The following is a 6,714-nucleotide window of genomic DNA, read 5'->3' as shown; positions in this document are numbered from 1 at the left end:
AACCGATTTGAACTGCTACTTTTTTGGCAGTATCAAAAGGAATTTAAGTGCCAAGGGTCGATGACATGAACGGTCAATCTTTAATAACGCATGTCAGAAACTTTTAAGACAGGTCAAGAAAATGAAGCCCTAAAACGAAGTAAACAATACTGGTTAGCAAAAGAGAGATGAATATACTATTATTTTTTATCTGGTGCAAAGTGTTAAGAAGAAGTGTCAGTTATCAAGGAGGTTGGAGTTGAGACACTCTGCTGACAGCACTCAACATTTGATGATAATATGACTTCATTATGGCAATGGCATCTTGTGGAACTTGTGCAAGCACTTTGGGGAAAGCATATTCTGAAAAGTTTTCTTGCCCAAGAAGATGGCAATGGCTCAATGTAACGCCCAAATGGAAAGCCCTAACCACATGGCCTATACTCCAAAAGGACTAATCAATGATACAATTGGAGCCCCATTAGAACCTTATAAAAAGCAAGAACTTTTCCTTTCCAAGTAATATAGGATCTCATACACCACTTACCCTTATCCTTATCATATAGGGCATCACAATCTCCCCCCCCTTTTAAATTCCCGACATCCTTGTCGGGCCTGTTCATCGTAGGTGGCACGGCTCAAGTTCCACATTTCTGGTTAGGATAGGCTTTAATACCATTTGTAACACCCTAATGGAAGGACCAACCACATGGCCTATACTTCAAAATGACTAGTTAACGATACAATTGGAGCACTGTTGGAACATTATAAAGAGCAAGAACTTCTCATTCTCAAGCAATATGAGATCTTATACACCACCTACCCTTATCATTATCATATAGGGTATCACACTCAAGTACACAAATGAAGATTCTCAAGGAGTTGACAGATGGCATCCCTATCCAAATCTAAACCTAATACAGTTACTAAGGAGAAAGTTTATGGCTTCCTAACACCAAGGATTTCTCTCTTCGGAATCTACTATAATTTCTCTACCAAAGTCAAGAAACAGGGTGTTTATACTTTCTTTTCAGGTCAAAATTTTGAAGTGGATCAAGGAGCTGTAGGAGTGGACAATGCCTAATGTAATTAGGAAATGGCAGTCCATATGAGGTGTTCCTGTTTGGGACATTTATTTTCTCCAAAGCAATTTGGGTGTCGATAGGGTTTCCTGGAGTCTTCTATGTTGGGCTTGAACAGTTGAAGACATGTTAATAGATGTACTTACCTACAAACTGATTAACAAAAGGCATATCAAATTGCTGTTTATGAGACATGGTACCATTGGAAAAGGCTTCAAGAATGTATACATGTTATTCACCTCAAGTTGCAATATCTAATATTTATTTTATACGTGAGTTGCAATATCTCATTATTGGGAAACCATCAATCTCAAAAGCATATGCCATCAGGAAGTGGGCCAACAATGTATATAAAGTGCACACTTAAGTATCATTCAACTGATCTCAACCAATTAAGTAAAGTTGCAATTTGAAGGCAGAGCACACCAACTTCCTTATTTCCTTAAGGACAGTGGTCAGGGTCAATCTACTAAAGCTAGAACTTAATATTATTTATTTTTTTATAAGTAAATCAATTTATTTAGCCATTCCAATTGGAAAATGTTTTCATCAACATGGTATGATAATTCAACTGAAAACAAGCATTTGTGAAAGAAACAATTCATCAACCTCAAAACTCATCATTCATACATAAAAAGACAATGTGCACAAATGGATAAATGACATGGATCAGAAAATGGTGAATCGGCCACATTGAAAAACAAATGGGTCAATGAGAGGGGGCCATTCTGCCTAGTCAAATGTAGTTACCATCTGAACACAAGAAAGAAAACTGTTACGAGGACATGTAAAAATTAGTACTTTTCATGAAAGCCCGTGAAGCAATTCCATAAAAATAAAGTCAACTTTAGAAATATCAGCTATTTCCTATCTCTGAATACAACATGAATCCAAAACCATAAAAAGTCTACCTTCTCAAATAGCCTAGATAAATGATACATGTGATGGAAAAAAGGGTTGATAACGCTAATCTCTAGGGGGTAACTAGTCCGGTTCGGTCCGGTTTTGCACAAATTTTAAGACCGAACTGGTATACACCGGTTTTGTATTTTCGATCCCGGACCCGTTACCCTCCTAAACCGGTACTTCCAATTTTACCAGTTCGGTCCAGTTTTCCGATTTTAATCAAGTGCCAATATAATTACATATATTATCTATAAAAATTATATATACATATCTAAAATATTCTATATAATATTAAAAATTAATTCTTTTATATATATATATTATAAACCGGTCCGCTCCAGTGCCGGAAAGCCAAGAACCGAAACTTGACCGAATTTAGCTGATTTTTAAAATGTAGGTGCGGGTCTTGGACCGGTTCAAAACCGGGCCCACAAGTCCGGTCCGATTCAGGACAGTTCTTCGGTTCAAACTTTCACCCCTAAGCATCTCAAGCTATTCAATTGAGCATTCCGCCACTAGCAAACTCACTAGCCATCCAAACAACATGCCCTGAAATCAATAAGGAAGGACACCATGTCTATATATATACATATAAAATCCCTGTTTCGTACGCTGGGATCTTTTTTAAAACCTTATCTTTATTTAAAAGGTTAAATCTCAGAGGTTTTAATCTTCTCTGGTTGCAACCATACAAGTCATCATACACTAATAACTCATGGATTTTATTTGGTTCTTTTCATTTCCTTAACAAAGCATACTATGGGCCCACAAAAACTCCAGCTTTCTTATAATCAACTTCTGCCGCTCTAGATAATTACTAATGCTATTTTAATGTTGAGATGGTAAGAACTAAAGTCTAGCATTTATCAATCCACCAGATTTACAGAAAATTAATACGCCACAACATTTCCAAACAAAAAAGAGAAATAAACAAGATGAAAAGAAAATGAGACGTAGAATTTTTATATAACTCTTTGTACTTGGGCTGTTGCTGTTAGCTTTAATGGCCAAAATTCTTTGTACTGAACGTGGCTTTTTGCCTATTCTTTGATTAATACAATTTATTACTTCTCTCAAAAAAATTTTTATATAACATTTTGATAACAACTTCATCTTCACATAACCACAAATAAAGAAACTTCCAATTCTTGCACAAATTCCACCTCGTGCGGTTATCAATTACTAAAGCATATTAGAAATGGAGAACCCATTTTAGAATTCCAAACTAAAGCTATGCAGCCCAAAGTGTGTGGATAATTTCTTTTATTAATTTTTCTCTCAAGTCTTTCATTTGTCATTGCTTTTACATAATGGTTTTAGTTTGATGGCCCTCAAGCTGGTGCAGCAAGAGTGTGTTATTGTTCATATGGGTGCTATACTTCACACACTGAATACCCTAGCAGCTTATTCACCAAGCTTCTGTGGCAGTTCATTAGTAAAGGTGTTTCGCACCTTTCACTTTGCCTTATTACAATTTCCCACAAATGGCTGGGATTAAATGGTAGTAGTTTTTGTCAGTGAAAGGAGGCTTGTAACATAACTTCTTTTTAATGAATTTTGATCAAGATTGCAGCTTAAGTTTTGTTTAAAGGGACATGTTTGCCAAGGGATATCAGCCTTCTACTTTGCTATTCTTTCTGTTCTAGTTGCTATTGCTTCCAAGAGGCCAAACCAAGTATATTATTCTTAGAAGGCCTCAAAACATTTCAAGAAATTCATGAAACCTCTAAATTTGTCTCTAATGCTCCTCTCTACCAAGCCCTGACCAGGCCTAACTTTTCTAACAATAAAAAAACTAAATCCAAATTTCAGGGCTATAACCTGTAGAACTCAAGCCTAATCATGTGAAAAGAAGACAAACCATTGGTAGAAAGAGAAACTACCAAATCAAACGCACAAAGCTTTGAAAATTTTGAATATAACAAAGAAAGCCACTTCTAAGCAATCTGGCTGATATTAGGCTATTAACAGCCTTCTATTAAAATCACGACACATCAAGAATTACATCAAAAAACATCTGCACTCGGTCACATGTGATAGAAAAGGAGAGAGAAAAGAAGAGAAAACTAGAAACTGAGAAACCGTGACTTACCCACCAGTCCACCTCCAACAGTCCACCACCACCATTCCGATGTCGCGACTTACCCACCAGAACTAGTTTTCCACTGTGAGCTCGCTGTCCAGCCATGCATGGCATCTCGGCAACTCTAACTGCTTCGCGCCAGCCAGATCAATTGTGAACCACAGAACAGATCTCCACCTTTGTCCCTTGTTCTCCTCTCGTGTTCTTCAAGTCGTCAGCCACTGTAGCCACCTTCGCCGCACCACCTCGTGAGATTCTGACCAGAAGATGCCGATGTAGTGCCGCCGTGACTTCATGTCACCCAGCCACCATCTGCAGGACGTATTGAACCTCTGTTTTGCTGCTAAAAAACAGAGCTTCCGTGAGCCACTAGCTGCAGCCACCTCCTCCTTCGACCACCATCGCGCTGCCTACTCTTCCACAGCAGCGACTCCTCAGTCCAGCGATGCCGCATGCCTTCTTCTCCTTCGGTAAGTACTACCATCAACCTCTCAGTCAGTTTCTCTCTCTATCTCTCTCATCACCCACTCTCTCTCTATCTGTTTTCACTGCCCAGATTTCAGCCGTCGCACGCCACCTTCAACTCATCTACGTCGCCGTAGTTCAGCTCCCAGTCACGCCGCTGTATTTCTCTCGGTAAGCTACGCTGGAACTTGCCCCCATGGCCTCCTCTTTGGGTAAGCTGCTACACGCTTCTCCTTCTCTGTATGAACTGCCGCACAAACTGTTGTTCTCAGATGATGTCTGCTGCCAAGGGGGAGGGGGTGTTGTTTCTCGCAGGGGGAGGGGAGAGGGGGCACTGTGAGCTGTTGCGAAGGGGAGGGGGACGATTTCGCGCAGGGGAAGGGGGGCTGTGTAGTTGAAGATTCCATGTAGTGTGTTTCACACTAACTGTGGTGGAAAGCCTACGTGTCTAAAAACTAATGGCAGGCTGTTTTATAGGGAAAATTAGCCGAACCGGCTAGAAGGAATTCTCTATAACAAAACATGAAACTAATTTCAAAGAAACTTCCCAGAGCAATCACCAAGCCAGAAAGCAAATGCTCATGTCTGACTTGGAATGCAATAAAGACAGAATATATCCCATAGTCTCAATCGATCAAAATCCATCCCTAAAGCTGAAAGGGTGAAAAAAAACACCCCACAACCGAGCCAGCAAACTCTTGAACTTTTCATACTAACTATAAAAGAACAAGTCAAAAATTTTCCCATATTCAGTATTCACCTATAAGCTAGAACTCTTAAAAAACAGCACCCTTCCGAAATAGTGATCAGTATCTACCGAGAAAATCACAGAATAGGTTCCGAATACCTTATGCGAGACACGACGCCCCTTATACTACAGCTTAGAACTTAACAGGCATGTAAATATATCTCCATTCTGCTGTTTCACAATCAGCAACCTATGCAACGAAATCACCAATACCTAAAAGAAGACAATGTAAAAGATTGATACCTTAAGTCATTTGAAGTTGCTGAAAAGGCCAAGTGGACGGTTTAATAAGGTTTGAAAATCCGATAACAGATATTGCATGAAAAGATGCGCTTTGTCTCCAAACCCTAGAATCAAAAGATACAAACCGAAATTTCCAAACTGACATGTTCAAATACTTTATCCATTTGTCTTACAGACTATGAATGAAACTCCAATGTCAGCCAACTATTCAAGCACTTATATATCCTATTACCTTCAGACCCCAATGTCTCCGCCTCAAAGTAACAACACCCTAATCCAAATAAGCAATGGAGGAAACTAACTAATCATATGGTTGAATAAACAAGGGATGCAAATTAATTTCGAAGCATTTACAAAGAAATAAATATTTTGACCCAACTTTGATTTGGAAATGTAATGAAAATAGAATTATAGAGTTATCATGCCTTCTTAAATGCGGAAAAAATATAAGAGAGCTATAGATCGATTTATCATGGAAAGAAGATGAAAAAACAAAGCATCCGCTTTACCTCACCTCATCCACTTCAGAAGCGCCTTAGGTTGTACGCCATAGTTAATAGCAATCGTTCTTTTCAAGACATCAGAGTAGCGGAAATACACCGAGCGCTGCATACAATTCATAACTGCATAAGCCAATGCAGCGACATGAAAGTTGCGCAGAGAGAGAGACAGAGTGATCTGTTACGCGGAAAGAAATAGTGATGAAATGTGGTATCGTGCAGAGAGAAGAAAATATCTGAGGGCCAGGAATCATCTGCAGTAAGACTTATGCATTCATCCTTGCACTCGGGTTTAATCACCGTTGGACGTGCAAAAACTATTGGAAATCGAGTGGATCCATCATATTAATAACGGAGTGTTGCTACGGTGTTGTAACGAGCTTCATAATCCATAGATGATCATATGCCATCTATATGCGATCAAGTGTTGAGCAAATTGGAACTTCAACGCCTTCAAATTGTTGTTCATAATATATGATTTAATCAGAATAATCACTCTAATCTTTATATCACAACGTAACACTCACACAATCGTTGCACAATAACACCCAAACCCACAAAAATTATATAAAAAATAAATTAGTAAATTAACGTAACTTCATACCATTTGTTAAATTTATATTAAAATAAAAATAATTTTATAATTTAATATATCATATAAAATTAAGTTAATTTAAATTTTTATTTTTATGTAATATTTTTATAATT

General features: G+C 38.2%; 1 long non-coding RNA gene across 1 annotated transcript; it reads right to left on the bottom strand.

The window, feature by feature from the left end:
• Nucleotides 1-3,886: 3,886 nt before the first annotated feature.
• LOC122309265 lies at nt 3,887-6,402 on the bottom strand. The gene is made up of 2 exons (XR_006242390.1): nt 6,016-6,402; nt 3,887-5,610 (listed from the first exon to the last, which is right to left on the bottom strand). It is a non-coding gene; the product is annotated as an uncharacterized LOC122309265 (long non-coding RNA).
• Nucleotides 6,403-6,714: the final 312 nt, after the last annotated feature.

The sequence above is a fragment of the Carya illinoinensis genome, chromosome 5, assembly GCF_018687715.1.
Source record: "Carya illinoinensis cultivar Pawnee chromosome 5, C.illinoinensisPawnee_v1, whole genome shotgun sequence".
Lineage (NCBI taxonomy): Eukaryota > Viridiplantae > Streptophyta > Magnoliopsida > Fagales > Juglandaceae > Carya > Carya illinoinensis.
This window is presented reverse-complemented; position numbering and strand designations above follow the sequence as displayed.